At 38.7% G+C, this 15,085-nt stretch overlaps 1 protein-coding gene across 14 annotated transcripts in view; it reads right to left on the bottom strand.

Annotated features, from left to right (window-relative positions):
- The window catches only part of LYPD6B (LY6/PLAUR domain containing 6B), a 216,965-nt gene that overhangs the window by 96,292 nt on the left and 105,588 nt on the right, over window positions 1-15,085 (bottom strand). For 12 of the 14 annotated variants that reach the window (XM_078146841.1, XM_020984748.2, XM_020984749.2 and 9 more), the window contains exon 3: window positions 7,133-7,293. The gene's annotated coding sequence lies outside the window, so the exon portion shown is untranslated. Of the gene's footprint in view, window positions 1-6,678; window positions 6,802-7,132; window positions 7,294-15,085 lie in introns of all 14 variants that reach the window. The other 2 variants (XM_078146842.1, XM_078146843.1) reach the window with 1 other exon arrangement.

Here is a 15,085-nt window from a genome sequence, read left to right as displayed (position 1 = left end):
AAACAGTTCCTTCAGTCAAGGAGCTTACAGCCTTCCTGTTCTAAATCCATGATCCTGTGAGCTTTCCAATAGATCTATGATTTATGATCTCATCAATGGGAATATTCCCACTCAATATAGATCACCAAGCCTTATCCTGTTTGTTTTTTGTCCATGTTCTTTCATAGATGCTCCACAGAGGATCGTTACCCAATGCACTAGACGCACTGCTATCGAGTTAGTGACACTGTGGGTCCAGAGAACTCTGCTGTCCATGTATTCTATGACATGCTCACACACTTCCCTTTCCGGCCATTCATTTCCTTAATGGGGGAGCGGGGTAGTGCAATGCATAGTATTGGGCTTTGAGTCAAGAGGACCTGAGTTCAAATACCGCCTCTGAGACTTACTAACTATGTGACCTGGGAAAGTCATTTAACCTCTCTTTGACTCAGTTTCCTAGGGATAATAATTTCAGTCATGTTCAGTCATGCTCAACTCTTCATGGCCCCATTTGGGGTTTTCTTGGAGGAATGGTTTGCCATTTCCTTCTCAAGCTCATTTTACAGATGAGGAAACCAGATTAAGTGACTTGCTCAGGGTCACACAGCTAGTAAGAGTCCAAGGGCAGATTTGAAATCAAGAAGATGATTCCCAGCCCGGTGCTCTATCCATCTTTCCTGAGTTGTTAGAAAGTTGTTGGAAAGATCAAATAACATAACATATCCAAAGCAGTTTACAAATCTTAAAGCATTATTTATTTTAAAGCACTCTTACTATTATTATTGTCATTTATTGTTATATCCTTTACACAATCATTTGAACTGTGCTCCAGCCTACTTTTACCCACTATGTAGCTCCCTTTGAACTACAGAAACTTCAGTTCCTTGGTGATTGTGAAGCTCGATGTTTTTCAATCCTCTAGCACCATCAGGAGAATATTTGTAATGAAAAGATGCTTCTCTGTGCTAAGCAACTTGGACCTTAAAAGCTCTACCATTTCTAAAGTACACTTTAGCATTTTGTCTTCCTATTCAGTTCTGGGTCTTGATTCCTCTTGTAGGCCCATTTACACACCAGTGTTTCAATACACAAACTATTTTAAAATAAGGACTGAACATAGGTCATGGTAGCAGTCATCTTCAAGCATCTGCTCAATCCTTAATATAAGAACATTATAATGGAACTAACACAATTTGTTGCTGTTGCTTTCCTGGGACTTAAAGATGTCCATGGAAGAAGCGAAACAGTTATTAGCGTTGAAAGAACTATGCTTTTTTGGAGGGTGCAATTTATCTTGGGAAAGGAAAGCAGTTATTTGGGGACAAGAAAGGGGAAAGGGAAGCGAGAATATATTGAGATCATTATTACACAAAAGACAAAACCACAATTAGATCTTTGGAGAGAGTAAGAAACACAGGGTCCTAGCATTGGGTATAAAGATCGTGAAGACCAGAAGTAAGAACAGAGGATTGGTGATCCATTTAGGAGGTACCTTTCTGTTTGGAAGCACAAATTATGCAATGCAGGGTCACTGGAAGTTATGATTGGAGGGTTACTTCTTCATTTATTCATTGTGGATGTTCTTTATTGGGATGAAGGGGTATGGAGGAGGGGGTATTTTCAACTCTTCCAGTAAAATACTGACTAATGAAATCTAGTATTTTCAGGTTATCATTTCTATGCCAATGATTCCCTGATCTACACATACAGACCTAGTTCTTCTTCTGGGCTTTAATCTGTCATCTCTAACTGCCTATGGGACATTTCTAATAGGAAGCCCCATATGAATCTCAAAATTCTCATAACTAAAATTCATCATCTTTCTTCAGCCCCCCCCTCCAAACTTCCCTATTATAATTGAGGGTACCATCATCCTTTTAGTTGCTTGGGTTCACTGTCTTGACAGTCCATAGTCTTGGTATAATCCTTGACTCTTTGCCCCCTACCAAACCCTCCTACCAATTTAATCACTGGTCCAATCTTGCCCTTTCCAATGTTTCCAACTTAACAATCTCTCTCCAAGTGTCCCCCTCTCTCTACATGCACGCAGCCATCACACTAGTTCATGCCCTCATCACCTCTCTTCTGGACAGTTGCAATACCCTTCTAATTGGTCACCCTACCTCAAGTCTCTTCCCACTACAACCTACCCTCCAAAAGTGATTTCTGCCAAAGTGATATCCTAAAGTACAGGTCCAACCATGTCCCCTTCCTGCTTAATAAACTCTAGCAAATCGCCGTGAATTTTATGATCAAATGTGAAATCCTATTTGTCACTTAAAGGTCTTCATGTCCGTGCCTGTTCCTACCTTCCCAATCTTCTTAAATTTTTTTTTCTCCTCCATATATTCTACAATCCAATGACCATGGTTTACTGCCTTGCATGTAGCAATGTCTTAGGAATGGCTGCCCCCATGGCTTGAATCCTGGCCTTCCTCACCTCTGCCTCAACATCCTTCAAGACTTAGCTCCACTACCACCTGCTGCAAGAGGCCTTTCCTGGCCCCTCTCCCCATCTACTGGAGCCTTCCCACCTAAAATTACCCCCCTTCTATTCTGCATGCATGCTATATGTATCTATGTATTTACACTCTGTCACCCCCACTCATATGTAAGATCCTTAAGGGTAAGAATTGGTTTTATGTTTTTGCATTTCTTTGTATTCCCAATGCTTACCACAGTGCCTAGTGCATGAAAAGGACTTAAGAAATGCTTGGTAATTCATTAACTCTGAATTGTCTTTCACTACAGTGGTGTCAAACTCAAATAAAAGCATAGGTCATGAATCCATGCATAAGGACCCCTGAACCACACACTGACAATTTTGAAAAGTAATGTTTTGTATGTTTTATTGTATTTTTTATTTTGTTAATTATTTCCCAATTACTAGAAACATCATGTGTTTTTATTTTATGGCCAAATTTTTTTTTTCAATCTTGTTCTCCTGACCCTCGTCCCCACCCACCCAGGCCCATAAAACCCTTCTTCCCACCCTTCCCCTATTCCTGGGACCCTTACCCCCCCTTCCTAGAATGTAGTAGAAATGTTTCTCTCCACTCCTTCCCTGTCTTTCCCCCTCCCTCTCCCCCTGGTAGTTTCATATTTGCTAAAGATGAATTTGCTCATTAAACATTTTGTTGTATTTTTTAAAAAATTTCCCAATTACATTTTAATCTGGTTCAACTGTAGTCAATGAGGGTGTGGTCTCTGGGGCAGCATGTCTGACACCTCTGTTTGATGACACCAAGCGGGAAAGCTGAATGGCTAGCTGGGCCACCTTGATCTACCCAGGCCTGATAAACTGCAGAAATTCTAAATTCCTTTCCTTGCTCTCTTTACATTCCTTTATTTACCAAGCACGATGGCTGACAGATTTGCACAGTGAAATGAACAGAAATGTTCAACAAGGTTTTCAAGAGGCTAGTTATCTGGCTGCATGTCATAGCTGCTAGGAAACAAGCAGCAGGGTCACTAAAAACAGACCCAAGTGGAAGCTTTCTCCACTTACACTGCAAACCAGCGTCAAGCTTCTTTCACCAAAATGAGGCCTCGACTATGGCTATTCTTTCATTTTGGCTAAGCAGCGATCTACTGTAGAATTTTTTTTTTAAGACAAAATCCCTGCACTTTAAAATAGCCCTTCATGCATGGCTAATGATCCTAGATGGGGACAGATGGAGAAGAGTTCTTTCTGGAGAAAAAAACAGATTTTTAGTTAGAGAAAAGAGAGTCCTAGGTTTCATTCTTGTCCCACCACTAATTTATTATGATTGACCTCAAAAAAATAATTTGCTCCCTTGGTGTCTCAGTCTATAACATTAGACAAAATCCTATCATATGAGGCAACATAGACATAATGAGACAAAAATGAGATAATATTTTTCTAAAAATAATAATAGCTATCATCTGTAAAATACTTTAAGATTTGCAAAGAGCTTTATATAGGTTATCTCATTTGATTCTTACAACCCTGTTAGGAATGTTCTTCATTATCTCCATTTTTCAGATGAGGAAATGAGGCCAGAAAAGGTTGAGTGACTTGTCCAAGGTCACACAGTACTAAGTATGTAAAGATTTGAATTCAAATCTTCCAGATCACATGTGCAGTAACTTATACCCTGTGCCACTTACTGCAAGTGGCCTCTCCTGGTCTCCTCATCTATTTGAGTCTTACTCTTTAAGCTGACCTTAAAGTTACCTTTCTTCTACCTCTACATAAAACTTATCTTGTACTCACCCAGCACCTTTTTATTTACATGCTGTCCCCTTCATTAATATGTAAGATCCTGGAGGACAAGCACTTAAGCAAAAAGGGCAAGAGGGAAGAACTAAGTCCAGGCCCACCCGGCTTTGAAACCACTACACACACTACCCCCACCCCCTCTTAGTCAGTTATCCTCACAAGTATGGTTACAGGAAAAATTCCTACTCAAGGGACAGACGTCATTATAAAACACAAATAAATAATTTTGATTACATATAATAAAATCATATTTGCATAAACAAAATCAATGGCGATGAACAGAAAAAGTCTAGTGGGAAAAAATACTTGAATCAAATATCCCTGATAAAATACTGATATCGATAGGGATCTATAGGAAGCAGACAGAAATATATAAGACACAGAACCATTCCCCAATGTACAAACGGTAAAGGGATAGAAGAAGTTTTCAAAGGAAGAATTGCAAATTGCAAAAGATCACATAAAAACATAAATCCAAATCTTAAATAGTATATGACATGCAAATTATGTTGTTCAATCATTTTTCATTCCTGTCCAACTCCTTGTGACCCCATTTGAGACTTTCTTTGCAAAGATCCCAGAGGGGCTTGCCATTTCCTTCTCCAGCTCATTTTATAGATGAGGAAACTGAGGCAACAGGGTTAAGTGACTTGCCCAGGGTCACACAGCTAGTAAAGTGTCTAAGACCAGACTTGAATTCAGGCAGATGAGTCTTCCTGATTCCAGGCCTGGCACTCTATCTATTGCACCACCTAACTGCCCTATGCAATTTCTAGCAATTGAGATTTCAACTCAAAATCAATCAATCAACAAACTTTTATTAAGTGCTTACTGTAAGCTAAGCATTGGAGATATAAAGACAAAAACCAAATAGTCTATGCCCTCAAGTAGCTCGTACTCTATTGGAAGAAACTAGTCCATATAAGCATATATGAAATATATACAAAATAAATACAAGAGATTTTTTTAGTTAAGGCATTAGCAGCAGTACTTATATCCTGAAAACTGTCAAAGATAATAAAAAAAAGCAAACAGTCAATGTTGGAGGGGCTGTGGCAATATAGGCACATTAACACATTGTTAGAGCTGTGAAGCAGCCCAACTCTTCAATGTCAATTTAGAATTATACAAGAAAATTATTCATAAATTCATAAATTATTCATACCCTTTGACTCATCAGTCCCATTACACATAACACCAAGAAACAAAGGCCCAATAGATAATATCAAAATATACATAGCAGTGCTCCTTATGATAGCAAAAAATTGGAAACAAAGTGAGTGACTATCATTTGGAAAAAGGCTGAGATAACTATGGTCATGGAATTTAATGGAATAATATTCTGCAATAAGAAAATATGACTATAAGGAATTCTGAGCAATATGAGAGATTTTTATGGATTTTTGCAAAGATAAGCAGGAACAAAAAATAATGCATGACTACTACAATGTAAACAAAAAGATCACTCCAAAAAGAACAAAATGCTGAATAACTGGAAAAAAAATGCTCCCAGAGATCAGATGATAAAATACACCTCCCTCCTGGTGGCAAAAAAGAGAAAGACTACTGTAAAGTACAATGTGGTGGGTCCTACGTTTGTCAGATGTGCTCACTGTAGGGAATATGTTTGCTTAACTGTTATGAAGGAGGGATCATTCTGCAGGGAGAATTAGGAATATTTCCAGTAATGACTCTAATATGGAAACAAAGGTAACAAGAAAACTTTTTAAAAAAGAAGATAAGGCCATAGGTTTAAAGCTGGAAAGTGACTTAGGTTTTCTATTAAAAGATTTCTATTTTATATTTACTTACATGTGTAAATACTACCTCTCCTAACAGAATGCAAGTTCTTTGAGGGCAGGGGTTATTAATTTTTATCTTTGTATTTCCCAAGCACTTAGCCCCACGCCTTTCACATACTTTAATAAAAGCTTAGTGACTATTTAAACAAACAAACTCCTCTTCCCACTAGATTTGACAATGTTAACAACTTTGTCAGAGATCCTCTTTCTAATATCTGGCTACTTACAGGCAGGCAGTCCTCTTGATGTCCACTAAATTCCTTCTGCTGCAACCTTAGCTCATTTCATCTTTTCCTGGTCTCTTTGGAAGCAAACAACAGGGGCTCACCATCATTCATGTGGAATATCTCTGAAGTCTTGAGATCTCACTTCATAAACCCAGTTCTTTCAATCTATGTGCCATTCTACCCGATTTATTTCATTTCCCACATAATCTCAAAAGATGTAGCTGAAGTTCAAGTCAGAAATAAAAGCAATTCCATTGTGGGGAGATCTGTATCTCTGCTGTTTCACCTTGCCAAATGATTACTGCCTCTTCCACCTGCTATATTTCGAACAGAACAGGGCAAGAGCACATGCGCACGCACGCGCGTGTGCACGTGCACACACACACACTCACACACACTTTTTATGGCATTTGTCCCCACTTACCCCTGATCTCCTCAGCTACCCTGCTTATAGCAGTCACCGAGTCTGTTAAGTGCTCTTGTTACAGGGAGAGGTAGGCCCTGGGTCACCTTAATGAGGCAGAAGATTACATCTGATGGTCTCCGTCTGAAAATTAGTATAGCCCAGAAGCACAGAGTCACCCTTCCTTGCTTTGCCCTCAGACAACAACAGCCTTTGTGTGCACCTGACTGAAAGAGAGCTGCTTCCTTTCTAGTGCTAATAAGCCCAAGAGAAAACCCACAGGAATAAGGCTAGTTACATTCCATGGGAAAAGCCTGGCTCTTAACTCCCAGTGGCAATCATCCAAAAGAAGGGAGAGCATATCAGCAGGGCTACTAAGCTGCCATTTCTCTCTCTCTCTCTCTCTCTCTCTCTCTCTCTCTCTCTCTCTCTCTCTCTCTCTCTCTCTCTTCACTGAGGGCTCAGGTCCACTTACCAGATAATATAGCTTTACAAGATGGCAAATACTTGTGCTTCTGGAAGGCCTTTCAGCAGAGGATGTTGAAGAATTCACAAGCACAAATTAAGCAGCCAACATTCCTTATGGAGATACCAGACGAAGGGCATTTGGTCATACATTAGTCTTTCCATTCACCCCTACAGATAAAGAAAGCAATCACCAGTAAGAGCATTCTCTATAGGAAAGCAAGCATGAAGCTAGAGTCAGGCTTCAATCATTCACATCAACTATCATCTTGGGCCACCTCCAGTCATCTTGATGAATATCTGGCCACTGGACCCAGAAGGCTCTGGAGGAGAAAGTAAGGCTGGTGACCTTGCACAGCTCTTCCTCACTTAAATCAAAGTCAGTTGCAAGTCATGTCATCACCTCCCTGACGTCATGGTCTTCTTCGAGAATGAAGGACAAACACAACAACAACAACGAGCAAAGAGGAGGACAGACTATCTCAAAGGGCAGAGAATCCCCAGATCATTCCTGTTTGGCTTTGGAAAGCATTCCATAAATTCTCCAACAAGCTCACCATCCTAAACATTTTTGGTTTGAACTAATGCTAAAATATTGTTATTTTCCCTGAGCACACAGCCAGTTAAACCAATTCACAGCTCCGTCAATCACGTATTCGTGTGCCTATCTTCTCACAGCTCCTCCAACTTTGACTAGTTCTGGGGTTTGTCATTTTTACAATTTTCAGCCTGTATATAATGGCAGAGTGGAAAGAGCTGTGGGTGTATCCCAAGGCTCTGGCTTGGGTTCCCTTCCCCTTCTAATTTATATTTTCTTGGTGATTTCATCAGCTCTCATAGGTTCAATTACCATGCTATACAAATGATTCCCAGATCTTTATATCCCTATTCTTCCTGCCAAGTAACTGTCCCACATCAGTTACTACCTACTAGACATTCCAAATCAAATGTCTTATAGTCACTTTTAACAAAACAACAAAAACTGAACTCATTATCTTCCCTCCAAAGCCACCCCTCTTCTACACTCCCCATTTTTCATTGAGGATGTCATCAGCCTTCTAGTCATTGCTGTCTCTTCATCTTCTCTCACTCCACATATCCAATCAGTTGCTGCTAAGTTTTATTGATCCCACCTCCACAGCATCTCCTGAATTCATCCATCATACAAGTTCAGGCCCACATCGCATTTCACTTAGATTTGCAAAATCAACCTAATTGGCCTCCCTGCTTCAAATCTCTCTCCTCTTCAAGCCGTCCTCCATCTAACTGACTGTAAGGACTACAGTAGCAGCCTCCCCAATCTACTAAAAGAAGAAACCCTGTGCAAGCTCAAAACTCCTTGTGTTAAGTAAAGCAGGCAATATCCCAAAGCCACTTTTCCTTCTAGCAGGGAGTTTAAATGTCAACTACCCTCCAACTGCCCAAGAGTCTTCCCTCCCCTCCACTAGCATGAATCAACACCAGTGGCCACCTCTTATGAGTGCTCCTCATTCTTTCTCCCAATGCTAAGTCCACCTAGATCCACGTAAGAACCCTATAAAACCACCAGACTTTACTGGTTTGAGGAGAGTGCCCCATTCTTTCCAGGGCTCCAATGGACCAGATCGATTTCCATCATCTGTCCTGAATGTCCAACATGTCCTAGGTTGGTCCCCTCAAGTTCGTCTTCTTACACTTTACTCCTTTCCATGTACTCTTCAGTCCAGTGATTCTGGTCTCCATGCTACTCCACAAACAAGATGCTCCATGTCTCAGCTCTGAGCATTTTCTCTGATTATCCCCATGACTGGAATGCTGTCCCACCCCACCTACTGGATTCCTTGGCTTCCTTTAAGTCCCAGCTAAAGCTTCATCTTTTACAGGAAGCCTTTCCCAACCCCTCTTAATTCTAGTGCCTTCTCTCTCTTAATTAATTCTTATTTATCCTATATTTAGTTTGTTTGTGCATATTTGTTTGCTTATTGTCTCCTTTATTTGATTTAAAACTCCCTGAGGACAAGGACTGTCTTTTGCCTTTTTTGTATCCCTAGCACCTAGCACACAGTAGTCACTTCACAAACATTTACTGACCAAATCAATAAAGCTGCCTTGCTTTGGAGTCTTGTCGTGCGCTCTCTGTTTCTTTGTTTGGGACTCCAGTATTCCAAACCATCCTAACCCTGCATTTAGACACCACCAAAATGATATGCTCAAAGCACAGATCTGACTGTGTTACTCTCCTGCTTGATGTCAGCGGTTGCCTATTATCCCTAGAATCAAATATAAATGCCTCTGTTTGGTATGTGAAGTCCTTGACAACCTTATTCCAATCCTCACTTCCAGTTTTATTTTATATTACTCTTTTTCATGCATTCTTCAGTCCAGGCAATTAGACTTTCCTCATATGACACTGCATTTCCCAGCTCCACGCCTTTGAAGAGACTGTTTCCCATGCCTGGAGCACATTCCCGCCTCACTTTTGCCTCTGCCTCAGCCCTCCCTGAGCTATCAGTGCCCACTCATCACCAGAAATTTGCTCTGTATATACGTGGTTTGCTTGTATAGAATATAAGCTCCCTAAAGGCAGAGAATATTTCATTTTTGTCTTTGGTTTTCCAGCACAGTTCCTGGGACACTGTAGGTACTAACCCTAACTCTAAATGCTTTTTGATTAATTAATTAAAATCAAACGTCCAAATGCCATAAAGAATATGAACAAAATTTCCAAAAGAAATACAAACTGTAAGTCACCATAAGAAAAATTTTACTCATCAATAATAATAAAAGTAAAGTAAAACAACTCTGAGTTTTCACTTCATACAGAAGTGGGAAAAGATAATAAAAAAGGCAAATGGTCAACGTCGAAGGGGCTGCTGGAAGCCAATATCACTAATACAATGTTAGGAGAGCTGGGAATTGGCCCAACCATTCTGGAATTGTATGACAAAAGTTACTGAGCGGTTCATCCCTTTTGACCTCATCTCACCCCAAGGAAATGGAATGCAAAAAGAAAGTTCTCATATGCATAAAAATATTCATAGAAGCAATTTTAGGGTAGTAAAAAACACCAGAATCAAGTGGGCACTCTTTGATCGTGGAATGGTTGAACAAATTGTAGTATATGAATGTAACAGAATGACAAATCAGGAATGCAAATATAAAGTGGATGGGAGGGAAACATTCATCACAGCCTAGTACAAGACAGGAAACGTGAAGATTTGTGGGAATTGATACGTAGTAAACAGAATTAGAAGAAGCATATGCAACAACGGATATAAGAATGTAAATAAAAACAACGCAAAAAGGCATTGGAATTCAGAATAAATGCAGTGACCACTGTATTTCTAAATCAGATGAGCAGAGACATGGAAATACTTATGGTATTTAGTTGGTCATTTTTGCTAGGCTTTTTCTTTGTTACAAATGAGTATCTGGGGCTGTGGGTTGGAGAAAAGCAAGGATATAAAGAGAAATAATTATACTACAAAAAATATAGTCATGAATAAGAATTTTTTTAAAAGTTCTGTGGATGATTATATAATCCTATATAATCAGAAATTAAGTATACATGATGCATACAAATACCTGCCTCTGGATCATTACATAAAAACAGCTAGCATTTATATAGCACTTTAAAGTTTAAAAGCACTTTACAAATATTATCTAATTTTATCGTCACAACAACCCTAGAAGGTAGGTGCTATTATTATCTCCATTTTACAGATATGGAAACTGAGACAGACCTAGGTCAAGTGACTTGCCCTGGATATACAAGCTAGCTAGTGTCTAAGCCTAGATTGGAATTCAGGACTTATTGACTCCAGGTCCAGTATTCTATCCACTAACCCACCTAGCTGCCTACATATTATATTCCCAATAATAGTTACAAATAGAAAAAAACAAAGCCTACCCTCTGAAGGAATGATCTACCCAGATTTAGAGGAAACATCATCATCACTATGTATTTATAGAAGAGGTTCTTAATCTGGGGTCCGTGAACATAAATACATATGTGTGTGTGTGTATAATGTCTTGATAACTGTATTTCAATATAATTGATTTCTTAGTGATCACATGCATTTTATTTTATGCATTTAACCAGAGTAGCAAAGGAGTCTATGGTGCAAGCAAATATTAAAACCCCCTAATTTATAGTGTTATTTACACTGTGCATTGTTGATGGAGTTGTGAACTTATCCAGCCATTCTGGAGAGCAATTTGGAACTATGCCCAAAAGGGCTATAAAACTGTGCATACCCTTTGATCAAGCAAGACCACTATTAGGTCTGTATCGCAAACAAAGCACAAAAAAGAAGAAAGGACCCACATGTACAAAAATATTTATAACAACACTTTTTGTGGTGGCCAAGAATTGGAAATTGAGGGGAATTCACATCATTTGGGGAATGGCTGAACAAGTTGTGGTATATGAATGTAATGGAATACTATTGTTCCGTAAGAAATAATGAGCAAGTGGATTTCAGAAAAACCTGGAAAGACTTAATGAACTGATGCTGAGTGAAGTGAGAAAATCAGGAGAACGTTGTACACAATAACAGTAACATTGTGTGATGATCAACCTAGCTCTTCTCAGTAATAAAATGATCCGAGATGATTCCAAAAGACTCATGATGGAAAATGCTGACCACATCCAGAGAGAGAGAACTGGAGTCTGAATGCAGATAGAACGTACTATTTTCACTTTTTTTGTTGTTTTTTGTTTTTTCTTTCTCATGATTTTTCCCTGTTGTCCTGATTCTTTTTTCACAATATGACTAATGTGGAAATATATTTAATATGCTTGTACATGTATAACCTATATCAGACTGCTTGCTGTCTTGAGGAGGGGGGAGAGAAAAGAGGGAGGGAGAAAAATTTGAAACTCAAAATCTTACAAAAATGAATGTTGAAAACTATCTTTACCTGTAATTTGAGAAAAAAATACTATTTAATGTTAAAAAAAGGAAAAGAAAAAATGAAGTGTTCTTTAACCTCTGATTGGCTTTCATGCACATAATCTTGTTTGATTGTCTCAGGGTAGGCAGAGAAAGCATTGTATAGTAACCACATTTTGATCCTAGAGATGAGGCAACAGAGTCAAGGAGGATAACTGACTTGCCCAAAGAGAAACAGCAGAAAGTCATAGACCTGGGCTTAGAAATCCAAGCCTCTTGATCCCATGTCAGTTCCATGTTCTTTCCATTCCCTTATGCTGACCCTAGGAGTCAGAAAACTTGACCATCCACTGCTTATCTTCAATGGTTTAAAATATGAGGTGGATCTGTTTCCTTCAGAGATGAGTAGCCATCATTTTATAATCATTCTTGATAACTTAAAAGATTTACTCTTCCACAGGAACAAAACAATAGACTAAGACCAATTCACATCAAATCAAATCAAAAAGCTTAAGCGCTTAGTATGTGCTAGGCACTGCTCTAAGCACTTGGGGCACAAAAAACATTTAGAGTAGCTCTTTCTGTGATGACAAAAAACAGCAGCTGGAAACTAATAGGAAGTCTAGGAATTGAGGAATGGTTGAATAAGTTGTGGTATACGGATGTGATGGAGAACTACTGTGAATCAAGAAATGAGAAAATAGATGATTTCAAAAAGACTTGGAAAGACTTAAATCAACTGATGCAGAGTGAACTCAGCTGAATCAGAACAACAATTCAGAATAAAATAAAAATATTCTAAAAATTAACAATTTTGAGTACTTTGATAAACTGATTAAGAATGAAATGAGCAGAATCGGGAGAGCAATTTATGTAACAACACTGTAAACCAAAACAAAACAAAAACAAAAAACATAGAAAGCTATAAAAACTATGATCAATACAGTTCATGATTCCAGAAGGTCAATGATGAAACAAGCTATTCATTACAGGGAGGGGATGGATTCAGAGTGCAGATTGAAACATATGTTATTGTATGTGGCCACTGAGGGAATCTGTTTTCCCTGACTATGTGTATTTGTCATAAGAAATCTATTTTTCCTTTCTTGATTTAAAAAAAAAATAGAATGTCAGTAGGAGGGAGAAAAACAGATTTCTGTAATTTCTTTTAAATAGGGAGTTTGTGGGTTACTGCAGATGTAAGATGTTTTATGCACTTTCAGGTGAAGTTGCTGTATTATTAGTTTTACTTAGTTGTTTTACTTTGTTACCAGAGAATTCTCACAGTGGGAATAATCTGTACTTGTTTGCAATGTACAAAAAAAAAATCAATAAAACTTTAAAAAAAAAACTAAGTCAAATAGCCCTTACTGTCAGAGAACTCACGTATTCAAATGGGGGAGACAGTCCACATATAACTGGAGTTGCTCTGTTTTGGACCAGGAGGAGCTGGATAAAGAGATCTCTCTCAATTCACTTTCAGTCATTTTTATCTCAGTCTTATTTCCAATTCCTGTTAACAAAGTTTTTCTCATCAAGCTCTCAAGCCTGTCGGGGAAAATTTGTTTTACAGAATCCAGAGTGAACTCAGCTAAAAACAAACAAACAAAACAAAATAAAACAAAACAAAAAAAACAGATTGGGCATGCAACAGTTTCAGAATTTACTGTTACTTTCTCAGTGTTTGTTTTCTACCAGATTTTTTCCTCCTAACTCAGTCTTCACTTAATGTTCTGGCCTGCAAACACAATAAAATCTTTCATTAAAATATCTATTAGATAGCAGCAATAATGAAAATAAAGCCCAGTAGCATAAAATGGGATAGCTCATCTGGGAAAGTGATGTTCCAAAAGTTAATCAGCAAATAAACCATTAATGCCCCAGAATCTCTCCATGCTTAAGATTCTCTCCAGCTGTAAGTTAAAGCAGCTCCAGAAGCTACATTAACTCTATCAGGCAAGTACAGCAGTAACTTATTATACAGCAACCTAGTGGCATTTAAGAGTCAATCTAGCTCATAAGTGTGTTTGATTTACAAATGGAGAGTTCAGCTGATTTGTCTCATTGGTGAAGTCAGAAATGCATTATGGCACAGTCATGGATAGAGTGTTGGACTACAAGTCAGGAAGTTGTTGAGTCATTTTAAGTTGTGTCCAACTCTTTGTGACCCTCTTTTGGGGTTTTCTTGGCAGAGATACTGGAGAGGTTTGCCATTTCCTTCTCTAGCTCATTTTATTGATGAGGAAACTAAGGTAAACAGGGTTAAGCAACTTGCCCGGGGTCCCACAGCTAACAAGCGTCTGAGGCCACATTTGAACTCAGAATGATGAGTCTTCCTAAATCCAAGCCCAGCCTCTATCCACTGCACCATTTAGGTGCCCCATCAGGTCAGGAAGACTAGGGTTCAAATCCCAAATCTGACACTTACCAACTATGTGACCACAGCCAGAACTCTAGACCTCTGTGCTAATTTGCTTTTTTTTTTTAAGGCAATTGGGGTTAAGTGACTTGCCCAGGGTCACATAGCTGGTAAGTGTCAAGTGTTTGGTCTGAGGCTGGATTTGAACTCAGGTCCTCCTGACTTCAGGGCCAGTGCTCTATCCACTGAATCACCTGGCTGTCCCTTCTGTGCTGATTTGCAAAAAAGAGATGATCATGCCTTTCAAACATACCTCACTATGCTGTTGTGAGGCCAAAATGAGATCACATATGTAAAGTAAATTGCAAATTTTAAAGTACTAGATAAATGTCATTATTATAAGGTCCATCTTTGTCATGTAATTTCCCCATCTTGAATGCCAACAAAAACCATGTCAGTAGAATTTAGGTTTAAAGAAATTAAAGAAATTAAGATGTAAGTGCACCTTTTACCTGATCAGTATGCTCAAATGACAAGATGTGAATGAATGACCAACTGAAGTTAATAAACACTTATTAAGTATACTATATGCTAGACAATCAGGCTCTAAAGCCCAAAATAAGAAAGCCTGTTTCCTCAAGAAAATTATGCTGGTAAAACTATTCTACTCAATAATCATTCTATAAAAACATTTTTTAATTGCCCCCTAGGCACTAGGGACTGGAGATAC

Source organism: Phascolarctos cinereus, unplaced genomic scaffold (genome assembly GCF_003287225.1).
Source record: "Phascolarctos cinereus isolate Bilbo 61053 unplaced genomic scaffold, phaCin_HiC Scaffold_726;HRSCAF=1367, whole genome shotgun sequence".
Taxonomy (NCBI): domain Eukaryota; kingdom Metazoa; phylum Chordata; class Mammalia; order Diprotodontia; family Phascolarctidae; genus Phascolarctos; species Phascolarctos cinereus.
This window is presented reverse-complemented; position numbering and strand designations above follow the sequence as displayed.